The sequence below is a fragment of the Lepidothrix coronata genome, unplaced genomic scaffold (assembly GCF_001604755.1).
Source record: "Lepidothrix coronata isolate B3197 unplaced genomic scaffold, Lepidothrix_coronata-1.0 Scaffold304, whole genome shotgun sequence".
Classification (NCBI taxonomy): domain Eukaryota; kingdom Metazoa; phylum Chordata; class Aves; order Passeriformes; family Pipridae; genus Lepidothrix; species Lepidothrix coronata.
This window is the reverse complement of record NW_016690484.1, coordinates 749,946-766,236: the sequence shown is the minus strand read 5'-3', so window position 1 is coordinate 766,236 and position 16,291 is coordinate 749,946. Positions and strand designations below refer to the sequence as shown.

The 16,291-nt window shown below is 55.1% G+C and overlaps 1 long non-coding RNA gene across 1 annotated transcript; it reads left to right on the top strand.

The window, feature by feature from the left end:
- The first annotated feature begins 235 nt into the window (after positions 1-235).
- LOC108508542 lies at positions 236-4,872 on the top strand. Its single transcript, XR_001878420.1, has 3 exons — positions 236-405; positions 2,400-2,482; positions 4,402-4,872. It is a non-coding gene; the product is annotated as an uncharacterized LOC108508542 (long non-coding RNA).
- The last annotated feature ends 11,419 nt before the right edge of the window (positions 4,873-16,291 follow it).

Sequence of the window (16,291 nt, the reverse complement as noted above, 5' to 3'; positions counted from 1 at the left end):
AACCGTGATCTGTGAATAAACAAAGTCAGTAAACAAAAAAAAAAAAAAGGGGAAAAAAAAAAAAAAAAAAAAAGGGGAAAAAAAAAAAAAAAGACGAAGGGGGGGGGTGTGGAATCTAGATCCAAATTCCAGGAGGGTAAACTTTCCCCACCACGTCATACTTCAGCAAATTTACACAGATATTATATTGCGTCCCCTTTCCTTCCCCCCCCCCCTCCTTTTGAGCCATTGTGCTTAACTGAATTTTATAAAGCTGATCGATATCTTGGTAAAATATTCATTTTTAAACTAGCGGGCAGCGAAATCTTTGCTTTGTGCTAAAGTCAACAGTCGCAGAGTTTCAGCTCCAATAAATGCCGGGATGCTCCCAGCTCCCGCAGAGCCGGGCCGGCGGCCGGGGCGCAGGTAGGGGACACCCGCCGCTCCTTCTCCTCCTTCTCCTTCGCCTTCAACTCCCACCTTCTGCTTCTTTTCCAGCCCTTCCTCCTCCTCCTCCTCTTCCTCAGCTCGCCTCGGAGCCGGCGGGGGAGAGGGAAGCGGCCCGGAGGCCGGGGGGGCGCGGGGCCACGGGTGGAGGGATGGATGGATGGAGGGATGGATGGAGGGATGGAGGATGGATGGAGGGATGGAGGATGGATGGAGGGATGCAGGGCAGGATGGAGGGGCGCAGGGAAGGGTGGGGGAATGAAGGGCTGCTCCCGCCGCCTCGCCCCCGCGTTTTGGGGGATCCCTCTGCCAGCGTTGGAGCCCGTGCGGAGCAGGGCAGGGGAGCAGAGGGGGGTGATTTGGGGGTGTGGGGGCAGCCCGGGTGGGAACGGGGCGCGGCCGGGGCAGGGCCGCCTCGGGGCCCCGATTCGACCCGTTTTAACCCCAAACCCCCTGGCTGCGGGGGGGCAGCCGTTGTGGCTCGGGTGGGACAGGGACGGGGCCGTGCGGGGCCGGCTCCCGCCTCCTCCCGCTCCTCCCAGCCCGGCTCCAGGGCTTTACTTCCACATTTTCGGTTTATTTCGGTTTTAGCTGATTTCCCCCCCTTTCCCCCCGTTTGTCCTCCCCGTCTCCGTGACGATCTTTTGTTCCGGGCTGGCAGCGGCCACACCGTGTCCGCCCCACGGAAAGGGGTTTCTCCCGTGGCCGGGACACCGGGAAGCGCCTGTCCCGGTGCCGGTGCCGATCCCGTGGGCGGGTCACGGCCGAGCACCCGCGCCAGCAAAAAAAATCGGGGATCGAATTATTCCCCCGCCGTGTTTCCCGGGAAAACCCGGAGTTTCGGCGCGGCCGGCGGCCCTTCCCGAGATTCTCTGGCACCAGGCACGGACACGAGCGGCATCGCCCACGCGGGGATGGACAGGGGGTGTAGGGCACGAGTAGAGGGCACAGCTCGGGAGTGGCCGTGCCCGTGCCCGTGTCCGTGTCCCCGCGCTGCTGTGCGGGGTGACACCGCCCCGGCGCTAATGGGCTCTCAATAATTCATCGAAAGCGGCCCCGCGCCAGCCCAATTACTTGTCATTACACGCCTGTCGCCCGCGCGGGGAGGGGGACACGAGTGGGAAGGGGCCATCCCGCCGCGTCCCTCCCGGCTGCCCGGCCCCGCACCCGCTCCCCACGCTCCTGCCCTTCCACCCGCGCCCCCCGGCTGGTTTTCCCCCTTTTCCCCTCCCCCGATCACCCCCAGGATTCCCTCCAGCCCCCCGGATTGCTTTGCCCCGGCTCCCGGCGGGGCCGAGCGCCCGGCTCCGTGTTCCCGTTAATTCCCCTCAAATCCTGATTTAGGGATTGGGGTTTTTTTTTTGAGGAGCGGCTGGCACCGGCTGGGATTTGGGCAGGCTGGGCAGGAAGGCTGCGGGGTCTGAGCCCCCAGATCAGCCCCGATCCAGCCGCTTCCCTTCCCTCCGTTTATCCGTATTTTTCCTTCCTTTTATTTTATTTCCCCCTGATTTTTCCCTCCAAAAATGGGGGGAGAAAGACACTGCTTTTCCTTGCTGCTTTTTGTTTTAATTATTCGGGCCCCTAATGACGCGCAGCGACGGCTCCAAAGACATCAAAGCACAAAAAGGATGGCATAGGGTGGGCAAGCCCCGTTGGTTTCCCGACGCCCCCCAAAACCTTTTTTCCCCCCGGGATGAGCGCGGGGCTGGAAGCAGCCGGCCCTGCCTGCCCTGCCCGCGCCGGCAGCAGCGGAGGCAAAAAAGTGCATTTATTGACGATCTTAAAGAAAAAACCAACCGGACAACTCGGGGGTGAGATGAGACTAATTATTAGTGGTTCTAAAAAGAGCTGGAACACCCAAGTAGGGCTTAACCCGTCTCCTGGGAAACTGATGGAGACCTATTTTACAAGCTGTAATTCTGCTTTAGACTATCGCGGGCTCAAGGCAGTTCACACTATTCCCTTTCTTCCAGAAATAGTCCTAATCCTATATTTCGGCCGGAGAAAGTCCGCTTCGGCTCCGCACTAGACTAATCCAGAAACCACATAAAACCAGGTAGGGGAAAGGGGATGGAAAAGGAGAGGAGGAAATAAAAAGGTTTGAAGTTTGTTCCCTCTGCCCTGCGTAACCTTGAGGAGAGGAAATATTAAAGGGTGATGCCGAATCCACCGGCTCCGTATTTCTGGGACAGATAAACCCGGGATTGCGGGGCTGGGGGATGCGGGAAGAGCCAGAGGAACTCGGAGGGATTTTTTTTGCTGGCTCGCTGCGGTGGTTTTTCGGGGTCCCGCAGTGGCGACAGAAATGTTTATATATTCCCGATGGAGCAGAGGAAAGGGCGTTCCGGGGTGGGAAAGGTGGATTTGATAGTAGTTGGTTTTATTGGGGAAAAGACAGGAAATAAAGTAAAGCAAATCAAAACAAAAAAAAAAAAAAAAGAAAACAAATCTCTCTTCGGGAAAAAAAAAAGATGAGAAAAAGGAAATTATAAAAACAAAAGAAGAAAAAAAAAGAAAATTAAAGGAAAATAAAATTAAAGGAAAAGAAAAAATAAAGGGAAAAGAAAAAAAAGAAGAAAGAAAAAAGACGAAAAGAAAAAATAAGAAAAAAATAAAAGGAAGCAATAAAAATAAGGGAAAAAAGGGGGAAAGTTAAAAAAAAGAAAAATATCCCCATAGTCCCCGCAATCGAGTTCTTCCCCCAAATATTCTGTAAGGAGCTGTAGTCTGTGGAACACCCCGAAAATCCTGGGATCGGCTCCAGATAACGGGGACAGGTGTTTTTGCCCCCCCCGCCCTCGCCGCGCACCTGAGCGGCAGGGACAGCGGGAGGGACGGAATCCACCCGGGAAACGGGAATGTGAGGACGGGAAAAGCTGCCTCGAGCCCGGGATGGTGGGTTTTTTGGGGAGGGAGTGTGAGTTGGATGGAGGGCTGGATGAAGGGATGCAGGTAGGGATGCAGCGTGCAGGGAGTGATGGGGAGATGGATGCAGGGATGCCGGGGAGGATGGATGGAGGGATGGAGGGATGGATGGAGGGACGGACAGCAGTCCTGGCACCCCGCAGGGCCTGGGCCCCCCCCCGTTCTGTTTGCAGGGGCAGCCGGGTGTGGAATTGCAGCGAAAGGAAAGGAAAAAAATTAGGGGGGAAAAAAAGAAAAAGAAAAAGTTTTGGGGAAGCCGCGGCTGAGGCGGAGGCGGCTGCGGGGGGAGTGGGGCAGGGATGGGCTCCAGCCCCTCGGGGCACCGCCGGCTCGCTTTTCCTCTTCACCTTCCTTTCCTCTCCTTCCTTTCCTTTCCTCTCCTTTCTCTTCCATTTCAATTTTTTTTGTCCATTTCCCCCCTTTCTTTTCCTTTCTTCTCTTTTAATTCCCCCTCCCACTTTTCCCATTTCTTTTCTTCACTCTTCCTTCCTTTCCCCCTTTTCCTTTCTTTTCCTTCCCCCTTTGTATTTCTTTATTTTCCTTTCTTTCCTTATAACTTCTTTCCCATTTTCCTAATTTCTTTTCCTTGCTTTTCCTTCCTTCCCCCTTTTCATTTTCTTTTCCTTCCCTCCTTTCTTTCCACTCCCCCTTTCCCCCCTTTCTTTCCATTCCCCCTTTTCCTTTTCTTTTTCTTTTTTCTTATTCTTACCCCTCTTTTTTTTCCCCAGTTTCTTCCCCCTCTCACTTCCTTTTTTCTCCCTCTTTTTTTCCCTCCTTACTTTTCCCTCCATTCTTTCCCTCCTATCCGTTCCTTCCCCTTTTCCCTTTTTCTATCCTTTCCCCCACTTCTCTCCTTTTCCCACCAACACCAACACCTCCCTCACATCCCACCCCGCTCCCTCTCCACCTTCTCCGTTTCCCCCAGGCCACAGAGCCCTTTTCCACGGGGAATGTGGGAAAAGCAGGGAGCAGCTGTGAGGCTGTGGGCAGGGTCCCTCCCGCTGCTCCCACCTGCCAGGGGCTGGGTGGGGAATCCTTGTCACTCCACAGATTCCTGCATCCACATCCCGGCTGCCGGGAGCTCCCTACCTGTCCGAGCACCGCCCGTGCAAGGCCGGACAAGGAGCTCACCCTGCCTGGGGAGGGAGCAGCTTTCCACGGGGTTTTTCTCCCACCAGCACTGAAAAGAATGATCCTTTATCCCTGCTGGAAAACAGCTGCCAAGTGCCACAGCCCGCAGGAGTGGGAACGTGGGGGTTTTATTTCCCGCCCCGGTTCCGAAGGCAGCGACACCGAGGGATTTCAGAGACCTTGGAATGCTTTGCCTGTCCCTGCCAGGCTCCCGCTCGGTGCTTCCGTGCCTGCCTGATCCCACACTGATCCCACACTGCCCTTCCCTCTCCTTTATTTATTTAACTAATGGACAAGGAGTCGGTGTCAGGGGGAGCTGGGACAAATTGGGCTTCGCCCGTGCGCTGCTGCCGTGTCCTCATCCCTATTAAAGGCAAAGATTCCCATCTCCGATTGCCTCTTTGTGTCTGTACTCGTGAGCGATACCTGGGTCACGCTCCAGTAATTCCTGACTGGAATGGGGAGAAGCCTTAGCCTGGCCTGGAGGGAGCTCAGGAAGGTGCTTGGCTGGGATGGATCCCTCTGGGCTCCGTGGAAACGGGGAAAAAATGCCAACAGCACCTTGAGAAAGTTGAGTTCACTAATTCATGGAGCTCTCAGTGGGATGTGTGGGGATGTTTTTTCCAACGGCAAGCACAAGGAAAGGGTTCGGAGAGGAGGAAAAACTCTGGCAGCCAAAAACCCCCCAAAACTGGGTGGTGATTTATACCCCTTCCTGTGCCAAAGCTTTTCTGAAATGTGCCACCTTGGAGCTTGTTGTGGACTCTTGGATCCACAGTGGGAAGAAAACAGGAGTCCCACGGGAAGGGGTGGATTTGTGGATGCACGATCCCAGTTTTGCACCGCCCTGAGCCAATGCCTGGGGGGGAACACGGAGGGCACAAACCCAGCAGCTCTGGGAGGGGTGGGGAAGCAGCGGGAAGAGGGGACAGAAGGGGAGATTTGCTTCCAAAGGGGCTTCCAGGACTTTCTGCCAGCCCTGGGTCTGATCAGAGCTGTCATTAGCAGACCCATAAAACCGCTGCAGATGTCGAGCCCACGGCGGAACGTGATCCTCGGGAGCATCCTGGGAAACTCTCCAGCTTGGAAAGTCATCAGCTCACCCCTGCTTTTCCCTTTGTTTCATCTCCTTCCCCACCCTCCTCTCCCACCACTTCCCTGTGTGGATTTTTAGGGGGAGAAGAAGGGAAAAGGCCGGTAAGGGCCTTTGGCGTAAGGAGACCTGGAGAAATTCCCGTGTCCAGCACGTGGATTTGTGGAGAGACCCTCAAAGAAATACACCCAGAGGGGAGCAGGTGCTTTCCCTGGCACAAGGATATGAGGAGGAGGAGGAGGAATTCATCAGCTGGGGTGACAGGAGCTGCCAAAACGGGGTCGGGGTTTCCGCAGGAATAAAAACCCAGGAGAGGGGTTGGATCTCCTGAAGTGCCTCTTAACCTTTTCCATATCCTGTTACTGAAGGGAAAATAAACCCCACGAGGAGTCTCTGCCTCTTCACCGAAGCAAAGAAAAACAAGGGGAAAAAAGAGAGAGGATAGTTATCCAGCTCTCCAAGGTGTTGGGATCCATGGAAAGGAGAAGAGGGGGAAGGGAGCAGTCACCCAAACCGTGGGGAAAGGATGGGACAGGGGGCTCACTCCAGGCTCTGGATTAGAACATGGATGGGGCAGGTACTTTGCTGCTTTTAACACAGCAGAATTCTTCCCTCAGCTGGAAGTGGGGATATTTGGGATCAGGAATGGCTCCTGCTGGGAGGAGGTGGGAGAGAGCCACCTCAGTGTGCAGGAGGCCGATGGGATGATCTCGGTGTCTGCAGGCAAGGCCTCATGGGATGAGCAAGGGGGCTGGCACAGAGCAGGGCTTGGGATGTGGCAGGTTTGGGATGCAGCAGGATTTGGGATACAATGGGGTTTGGGGTATAATGGGGTTTGGGATGTGGCGGGGTTTGGCACACAGTGAGTTTTGGGATGCAGCAGGGTTTGGAATATGGTGGGATAGGGGATACTGTGAGGTTTGGGATGTGGCAAGGTTTGGATTGTGGCAGGGTTTGGGATGAGGTAGGGTTTGGGATACAGCAAGATTTGGGTTGCAGCAGGGTTTGGGGTGAGGCAGGGTTTGGGATACAGTAAGATTTGGGATACAGCAGGGTTTGGGGTACAGTGGGGTTGGGGATGTGGCAGGATTTGGGATACAGCAAGATTTGGGATACAGCAGGGTTTGGGGTACAGCGGGGTTTGGGATGTGGCAGGGTTTGGGATCCAGAACGGGATGCCAAATGCCTGGGGGTTTGAGGGCTCCCTACGGGACGCCAGGACCTGTCCCCCTCTCCTGCTCTGTCCCCTTCCCTCACTTTGCTCCCCCTGCCCGGGGCCTCGGGCCGTGCCCACAGCCGGGGCACCCCCGGAGCCGTGTCCGTGCTCCGGGAGCGGGAGCAAAGGCAGAGCCGGCATATTTTTCCCGAGTTACTTATTAACGGCTGTTCATTTGACAGGATCAATATTTCAGGCGAGGGAGCAAACACTCGAGCAGCCCCACTCTGCCGCGCTCTCTCCTTCCCTCTCCGCCAAATGATTTATTCCCGAAAATGCATCTGCCTGGAAAAAAAAGAGGCAGCGCCCGGAGCCCGGGGGGCTTTTATCGGTGGGATATGCAAAGCACATTTATTTCCGGGCTTTTTATCTCTCCTATTGCATGTTGATCCCATACATATAGATTGATTTTGTTCAGGTAGATAATGAAAAGTCAAGTGGAAAATTTACACAAAGGCACTCAGGATCTCGACTTTCTATTGGTATATAAATTGCTTTATTACTTCATTCCCTTAAACAGGGACTTTCACACCGGGGAACACTTTAAAATATATCATGTTTAAACACAAAACCGTTTACCTCCCGCGTTTTTTTTTTTTTTTTCCGCGGGTAATTTCCTCACCACTTTCGTTAATTACCGAAGCTATTTGTGTTTAAACACCTTCCCCCGGCGATCCATCGTCCTCTTCTCCCGAAAAAAAAAAGTCCTAACGGGAGCTTCCCGTGCCCGCCGCGCCGGCAAAAAAACCTCGGGAGCTGATATTTAATTCCCTGTAAGCAGCTTTCATTTCCCCACCTCACCCGGCGCCAGGCGGTTAATAGAGGGCACAGTATGTGAGAGCACAGCTTGGAACAAAAAAAAAAAAAAAAAAACAAAAAAAAACCCCCCCCAAAAAAAAAAAAAAAAAAGAAAAAAAACCCGGAGGAAACATTATTAATAAACATCTTCTGGACATTTGGTGGCGGGCGGAGGCTGCTCCAGCTTAAAGCAATTAATTCAGGATACTGACATAAACTCTCCAGCTCTTTGACAGCTTGGAGCTGAAATAAAAATGCTAGTTCTCCAGGGAAAAGGAGAGGATAGTTGGCTCTTTTCTGGACTGTTTGCTTATAGGCCCAGAGAGCAATCTTCCTCGGGAATGAAATGCAAGGACACAAACAATGTACCAGGGAGAGAATAGGAGATGGGAATGAACAGTTTGAACTATTTGCTCAGCAGAAGGGCGGCCACAATGCCGGGCCAATGGCTTTCCCATGGATCACCCCGGCTCCTGAGCCCCCCTTTGTTGTGGAGCCCCTTCCTCCGGCCAGATAAGAGCACAGCTGCTCCGGCAGCCCCGCCACTGATCCACCCCGATCCCGCCTTCCCTGGCATTCCCGATGCACCCGCTCCGGGCTGTTGGATGCTCGGAGTGCCCCTGGGGCGATTCATCCCACACACCTTGGTTTGGAGTCCTCGGGGATTGGCAGGAAACCCTCTGGGGGGGAAAGGAAACGCTTTTTGGGTGGAGAAAAACGTTTTTTGGGGGCCAGGAAAGCATTTTTGTGTCAAGGAAAGCCTTTTTTGGGGGAAAAGGAAATGGTTTTTGGAACAAGGAAACCCTTTTTGGGTGGGGAAACTGTCTGGGTCAGGAACTCCTTTTGGGCCAAGGAAAGCCTTTTTTGGGAAAAGGAAATGGTTTTTGGAGCAAGGAAACCCTTTTCAGGTGAGGAAACCTTTTTTGGGTGAGGAAACACTTTTTGGGCAAGGAAACCCTTTTGGGGTCAGGAAAACATTTTTGTGCCAAGGAAATGCTATTAGGGGTGAGGAAACACTTTTTGGGTGAGAAAATCCCTTTTAGGCAAGGAACCCCTTTTTGGGCAGGGAAACCTTTCAGGGTCAAGGAAACCTTTTTCGGGTAAGGAAACCTTTTTGGGGCAAGGAAACACTTTTTGGGCAAGGGAACTCTTTTGGGGCAAGGAAACCCTCTTGGGGCAAGGAAACCCTGGCACATCATGCCCTGGCTGTGCCCTCACACATGTGCCATCGTGACCTCATTCCATGCAGGCTGCAGGAATGCCACATTCCGTGGGACGAGGATGCTTCCAGCCCAGGCTGGAGATGCAGAGCTGCTAAAAGCAAGATTCCACATTTATTTAAGGCACAACGAGCCTGGAGTGTGAAAAGCACAAGCGTGTGTTGTCCTTGCTGCGGGATCCACCTCCTGAGAGCTGGATGGAAAACATTGGGAGCATCCTTGCATCTGACCACATCCAGGCCTCCATTCCCCTTCCCTCCCTGGCAACCACCCTCCTCTCATCCTCCCAGGCCACCCCTCACTTCACTCAAACGATGTGATCGGGCAGGGAAACGCAGGAATGAAACACAAATCGGAGCAAGGTCGGAAGGGACGATGCCCGAGGGGGAGGCTTTGCTATTCCTGCTCTTTGTCCCACCCCAGGCTGGCGGTTTTGGGAGTTGGGCTGTTGAGATAAGGTTTGTTCAGCTTGAAAGGGCTTTAGGAGGTGCAAAGGGAAAGGGCTGCAGTCATGGAGCACACCTGCAGGAGACACCACCACCACTGTCCCAAAAGTCCGAGGGACCCTTTGTTTTGTTGTGGTTTTTCCCCCCCTTCTTCCCTGGTGGGTGGTCAGGAGGACGGGCTGGAAGGCAGGAGGGCTCCCATTGTCTCTGTGCTGCCCGAAGAGCTGATCCCACGTGTCCCTGAAGTCACGGAGCACCTGGATGTCCCTCACAGCCGGGGATACTCCGACAAGCCCTGCACTCCCGGCACGGACCATCGCGAGCAAACCACAGTCTGGCCATGAAATCCCTCAGGAAAAGGGTTTTCATGCCTTCCCAGCACAGCACTTTCACACCCCTTATCCCCCCTCGTGGTTGGGCTGCTGGGCTTTATTTAATCCTATCCATTCTCACAGAACATCCCAGGCGGGACGAGGATCCTCACTCCTGAGCCGATCTCCATTTGGAAGGCGGGTCCGAGGTGATTCCCATTTCGGGGTGCCCGGGCTGTCGCCCTTTCCCCAGCGGCTCCAGCCCCATCCCTGCCAGGACGGGTTAATTAATGAGACGTTAAAGAGGCGGAATGACACTTCCCAGCGCTCACTTAGCAGGGCTAATTTCCCAAACCCCTCCGCCATAGACAAAGAGAAGGTGCCGGCGGTGCCGAGTCATTTGCGCCGCGTCGCCGGCGAACGAATTTCGGGGAGCAAATATAGTTATGCAGAATTTAAATTAAAGTTGACACTAATGTAAACACGGCGACGCAACTGCGTGTTTAAGGACCCTGATGAGGCGGCGCTTTTAATCAGCTGCCTTTAACTCGGGTGGCATTTCAAATCCTCGCCGTTTAAATTGGATCAGGAGCCCCCCGCGCTGGGAGAAGGAGCGGCCGGTGGGCTCGGATCCGGCTCCGTCCCGAGGGATGCTCGGGATGCGGGTTGGGATCCATGGTGCAGGGTGGTGACAGAAACCCCTGCGCTGGCTCCGGAGATCTCCTCGCCCAGGGAGGGATGGGGAGAGCGTTCCGATGTTGCTGGAGAACTCCCAACCTGCCAATCCCCGCGCTCCGGAACCCGGCAGCGCTCCCGCCCTCCGGAATCCATCGCGTTGACGTTTGGTGGTGGCACAGGAACTTCCCCAGCTGTGTCCAGCCCATCCCAAACGTGGCATAAACCCAAGAGCCAAACCCCGGAGCATCCACACTCCTCATCTGCTCCTTGTGTCTGTGCAGAACAAATCCTGGGGAATTCTGCCCAACTTCCCCACCTCTCCCGAAGGCTTCCGGCCTAAACCACACGATCACGGAATGGTTCGAGTTGGAAGGGACCTTAAAGCTCATCTCGTCCCAACCCCCATCAAAGGCAGATCATGGACTTGGGACTTGGAGGGGGAAGAATAAAATGTGGAGAAGGAGAAGCAGCAAAGCGGAGAGGAAAGAGCGTTCCCGCCTCACCCACTTCAAAGCGGGGTGATCCCGAGCTCTGGAATAACAATGGGCATTAACTGCGGCATGGCAGGAGCTGCTGAGCAGGAGCTCTGTAACCTGGCAAGGCCCAGAGTCATTTCTGCTCCAGGAACAATATATTTGGCACTGGAATTCTGCTGCCTTTATTTCAAAGGGAATAAAGTGCCCCTGGCAGGGACACGCTGCCAGCGCGGGTTTCTCTGCCGCCAGATAAGGGGCCTTGGCATTCCCAGCACTTCCCAAAAGTGTTCCAGGCCTGGCTGGAGGGGGATCAGGGACCCTCATCACCCTCCCTGCACCGCTGATGGCCACAAGGACCAAGGGGTTGGGGGGGATCAAACAAATCTCACACGGGGAGTGATAAAACACCCCCAAAACCAATTTTATGTCCACGTTGAGGATGTTTGGCTCCAATCCCAAAATAATGGGGAGGATGGTGATAATAATAACAAAAATAGCAACAAAATCATAATAGTAGTGGTAACACTAACAAACATAACAGTGAGAGTGGCAGTAATAACAAAATAACAGCCATGTAATGATAATAATAATAATAGTAACAATAACGAAAATTACAACAATGTAATAATAAGAATAAGAACACAAAATAATGATAATAAAGGGAAAAAACATAAAAATAAAATATAATAAGAAGAAAATAATTATAATAAACCCCAATAACAATGTATTTGTAACGACAACTTTTGGGGGAAAACAAATCCTGTCTTTGGGATTTTTGCACACCTTGCATGTAGTTCCTGGTATCTGCAGTGCCTAAATTGGAGGCTGGGGAAGTTTAGGCCCCCTGGATCTGGCTCGAGGTGCAGGAGGCGCAGAGGAAATTCCTATGGGGGTCACACATCTCCTCTGAGCATTCCCAGGAAATTCAGGGAACACCCGACACAGCCTGTGGTGGGGCTGCTGCTACCCCAGGTAGGTCCTGCCTGGCAGGGGTGACTCCCACAGGGCATGTCCCACTCCCGGCCTCATCCCAGCTTCCAGAAATCCGCCTGCCTTCCTGCCTGCTGCCCCTGCTGCTGGCCCAGCCCCGGGAGGATTCCATATTCCTGGAGATGTCCTAATCCCAACATTATGACTCAGCATCACTAGGATGCTGACGAGAGTAATAAACGCCAATAATCACCCCCCTACTCGACATTACGAGCACCCAATTCAGGGCAGAACACTGAGAAGGATTCAAAGGGGTGCAAAACTCGCCCAAAAAGCGAGGGGAAAGGGGAGGGAAGGAAGGGGGTCCCGGGATGGGGTTTTAGGTTCTACCCCCAGCCATCCCCCGGCCTCCTGCCTGTGTCCACAACCCCCTCACCCCGAGGAGTTAAGGAGCTTCCAGACAGCCATTGTCTTGGGAAATCTGCTGGAACCCAGGGGGGTTCAAGGGTTGGGAGGGGAGGGGCAGCAGCAGACACCCCGGCTGGCTGCGTGGAAATGGGGATGGATGAGAGGCTGCGAGACCTTTGGAGTGCGATAATGGATGGAGGGGAGCAGCCCGGCGGCCCTGACACGCCGCTCTTTAGTGCTTAATCTCCGCGGGGCGACGGGGAGGGGGGAGGAACGTGATGGAGGAGCAGGGAAGCTGATGAAGAGGCAGGGGAGTTGATGGGATCTGTCCTGGTTTCCTCCAAAGGCAGAGCCAGCGGGCGCTTTCACCCGCAGGACTGAGGGGAACAGGAGATTGGTGCCTGGAGACACCAGTTTGGTCCCAGATTTTAATCCCAGGTTTTAGTCCCAGCTTTTAGGGAGAATTGATTCCCCAGGCTGGGTGAGCCCCACGGTCGGAGGCACAGCAGCAGCACGGGGAGGGTGACCAGCCCTTATTTAGAGGCTTTGAGGGGCAAAGTCCAAATTGCTCAACACATCTTGGGCACTGGGAAAACGTTTGGGAGGGGGGCACCGCTGCTCTCCCAGATTCCTTTTTGCTGGGGGAAAGCTGGGGAGCCCCTGGGACAGCAGATGGCCACCCTGAGAGGGTTGTGTTGGTTTTGTAACATCTTGAGACTGTCAGGAATGTTTTCCGTGGAGTGTAGTGCCTCCGAAATCCCGAAACCACCTTCATCTCCGCCAGCCCATCGGAGATAAGGAGCGGGGTGGAAGCTGGCTGGAATTGGCCGCTGGATCTGCCACCCAACGTCCCGGCTGCCGTTCCCCGTGACCCGGGAATGGCTCCAGCCAGGTATGCTGGCAATGTTTAACAAACCATCCGTCTTTCCCCGGTCCCGCTCACAGATCCCTTTGTTTGAGCCACGGGGCCGCTCGGCCTCGCTGCTGTCCCGCTTATCACGGACATTAATCTCCCAGCTATCCCTAAATTAATTCTAAACCCGGTCTCTGATATTCCTGGTCCTGGGCCGGGATGGTGGGAGGCTAGAGGAGGTGTTCCTGCCTCTGGATCTGGGATGGTGGGAGGCTGAGGAGGTGTTCCTGCCGCTGGATCTGGGATGGTGGGAGGCTGAGGAGGTGTTCCTGCCGCTGGATCTGGGATGGTGGGAGGCTGAAGAGGTGTACCTGCCACTGGATCTGGGGTGGTGGGACTTATCCCCACCACCCCATCCCGACTCCCTCCCGCTCCATGGATGCTCATCTTCCCCTCAGCTTTTTTTTTGGGGGTGGGCTGCACGTCCCACCTCCCATCAGCTTGTTTTTTGTGGGATGCTGCATGTCCGGCGTCACGTCCCGCATCCCCCCGGGGCGCTGCGGGGACGCTGCAGTGGGGGCAGCTCTGAAGGGGGCCCCGGTGGGTGCTGGAAGGGGGACGGGGTCCGGCTGCCCCGGGGGAGGCGGGGAGGGAGCCGGGCGAAGGTGGCTGCGGGGAGGGCGGCCCCGAATTCCTGGCGGAGTGCTGTGCACACACAGCCCTTATCTCGGCCGCCGTGTTTGCGCAGCGGGAGCCGGCCGGCGGGCAGGGAGGGAGGGAGGGAGGGACCCGCAGGAGCCCCCACATCCCATCCCCTCCGTTCCTACCTCCCAAGGGGGGCTCTGAGCTGTTTTGCTGGCTCTTTAACAAAAGTCTCCCAGTGCTTAACCGCCCTCCGTGGACCTGCTCTCCGGGATTTGTCTCGTCTTTGCTGGTGTTGTGGGAGGCCACTCACACCTCTGGTCACATCCACACCTCCCACCACACCCATACCTCCTCTCACATCCATTCCTCTGGTCATACCCACACCTCTGGTCACATCCACACCTCCAGTGACATCCATACCTCCCACCACACCCATACCTCCTCTCACATCCATTCCTCTGGTCACATCCATGCTCATGGCACTGAGATCCACCCAGTGGGGGGAAAAAAACCCAACCAAACAAAAAACGCTCATCCTGTGTTTATTCCCAAGCCTTGAACTGTGTTTATTCCCAAGCCTTGCACTGTTATCCTTGCACTGCCCAGTTCTCCTGGCACAGGAGTGGCAGCAGCTCACCTGGAGATGCCACTGGCTCTTCATCCTCTGAGCCTTTGGAACAGCCCCTCTGGGAAGGGTCTGCCCTGAAAATATTGGTGCTACAGGTAAGGATGACCCCGACTGCCTGGGCTTCCTGGAAGTGAGCCAAGCCTGTCCTTCCAGGATCCAGCAGGGTGGTGGTGAGGGACACACGGGATCTGGAAGGTGGGAATCGGCTCTGGATGCTGCAGGATGGAGGAGCAGCTGTCACTGTGTGACTGCCCCTGTTACTGGAGCCCCCAGAATGTCAGACACATCCCTCCCCAGTGCAGAAAGGAGCTTTTAAATCCTTTATTTGGGCAAAGCCAGGCTGTTCCTTCGGCACGTCCGTGCCACTCGGCCTCTCCTCTCTACCGGGTGGTTTGAGTGCTGTGGGAATGTCCAGCTTCTTATTAGTAATGGAAGGCAGGAAAACAAACATTCCTGGGTCTGCTGGACCCTCACCTGAGCCCGTGGCTCCATCTGGCCTCCTCACCACGGGGCAAAGGTGCTTTTCATCCGTGTTAATGGTGTGGAGGTTGCCCAGGATGTGCAGGATGGGCTGTGCTGCCACTGCCTGGCCACCCCTGCCCTCCGGATCATCCCCTGGAATTGCTATTTACCCATCGGAGACTCATTATCCCATTATCATCAGAGGTTAACTGAGTGGCTCTGGGTCACTGAGAAGGTCTCCAGCAGTGCTAGGAAGGGTCTGATCCACTCCCTGATCTGGAGGGTGCTGAGGACACGGACATACACGGACATCCCTGCCTTCCTCTGGAAGGTGGGATGCAGCGATGGTTGTGAGTCAGGGGAAAGCTGGACATCCTCACCCCCATTCCCTTTGCTCCCCAAACTGGCAGGAAACCACCAGGCATTCCTGCAGACACCCAGCCCAGCCCAGCTCCCAGCTTCGGGGATGAGGCTTTCCAGCTCTCCAAAATGGAGCTGTTAATAGGGGCGACACAGCTTTTCCACGGAGCCCACGTGGAAACCCACGTTCCATGCCCACAGCCTGCTCCCCGGGGTGTCTGCAGTGCCTCCAGGTGTTATCCATCCTCCGGAGGAAACACAGGGACTCATACACAGCCCGTCAGCGACGAGCACGGGGCTCGAGCTTGGAAAGAGCACCTGGAAAGAGCAGGATTTCCACCCCGCGGCTGGAAAAGCGGCCCCTTCCCCTTCCCCTGCCCAACTCCTCCGCCGTGTCAGGGCGGAAACCCAGCCTAGGCTGGCAAGGGACAGAGGCTTCCCTGTTTGGATTCGGGACGGGGATTTCTGCGGCTGAAAGTGCCTTTGTGATTTTTCCAGGAAAGCTTCCTTCCCGGCCCCGGCGGAGGATGCACACGGCAAATGGGCTGCGGCGGCCGGGCAGCAAAAATATTTAAACAAGCGGCCCAGGAGGAGCTCTGCCCGCTCCGAGAGCAGCTTCCTACGCTCTGCCCTGAAATGGGAGTTGCCCTCAGAGCCCAGCTCAGCTCGGGAGTTCATTAAAGAGCTGGGATCGGAGCTCTGTGGCCGGAGAGGGCCCTAATTAGTCCGCCGTGCTCGTTAATCACTCGTGCTACCGGAGAGCGGCCTCGCTCTGGGTGTGGATACGCTTCCAGCAGGTCCTGCCCGTTTATCCCATTTATCTTCTCCCCTCTGGATTAAAGAGCCTTTTAGCACCCTGGGTTTTCTCTGTGGGAAGCTGGTCCCACCCCACAGCAGCTCGTTCCTCAGTGTCCCCCAGCAGCTGCCACACACTTGGGATCTGTGTTCCCCGTGCCAATCTCATGGATCCCCCCAAGGGGAAGGCACATCCAGCTTCCCGCTAAAGCCTGCAGAAAGGCAGGAATATCTTCCCTCTGGCTCTCTGGGAGCCCACCTGGAAGGAGGGTGTAGTCAGTCACTGCTCCCAGGGAATAAGTGACAGGATGAGAGGAAATGGCTTCAAGCTGAGCCAGGGGAGGTGCAGGCCGGACATCAGGAAGAATTTTTGATGGAAAGGGTTGTCAGGCATTGGAAGGCGCTGCTCAGGGAAGTGGGGGAGTCCCCATCCCTGGAGGTGTTCAAGAAACCACTGGAAGTGGCACTCGGTGCTCTGGTTTAGTTGACG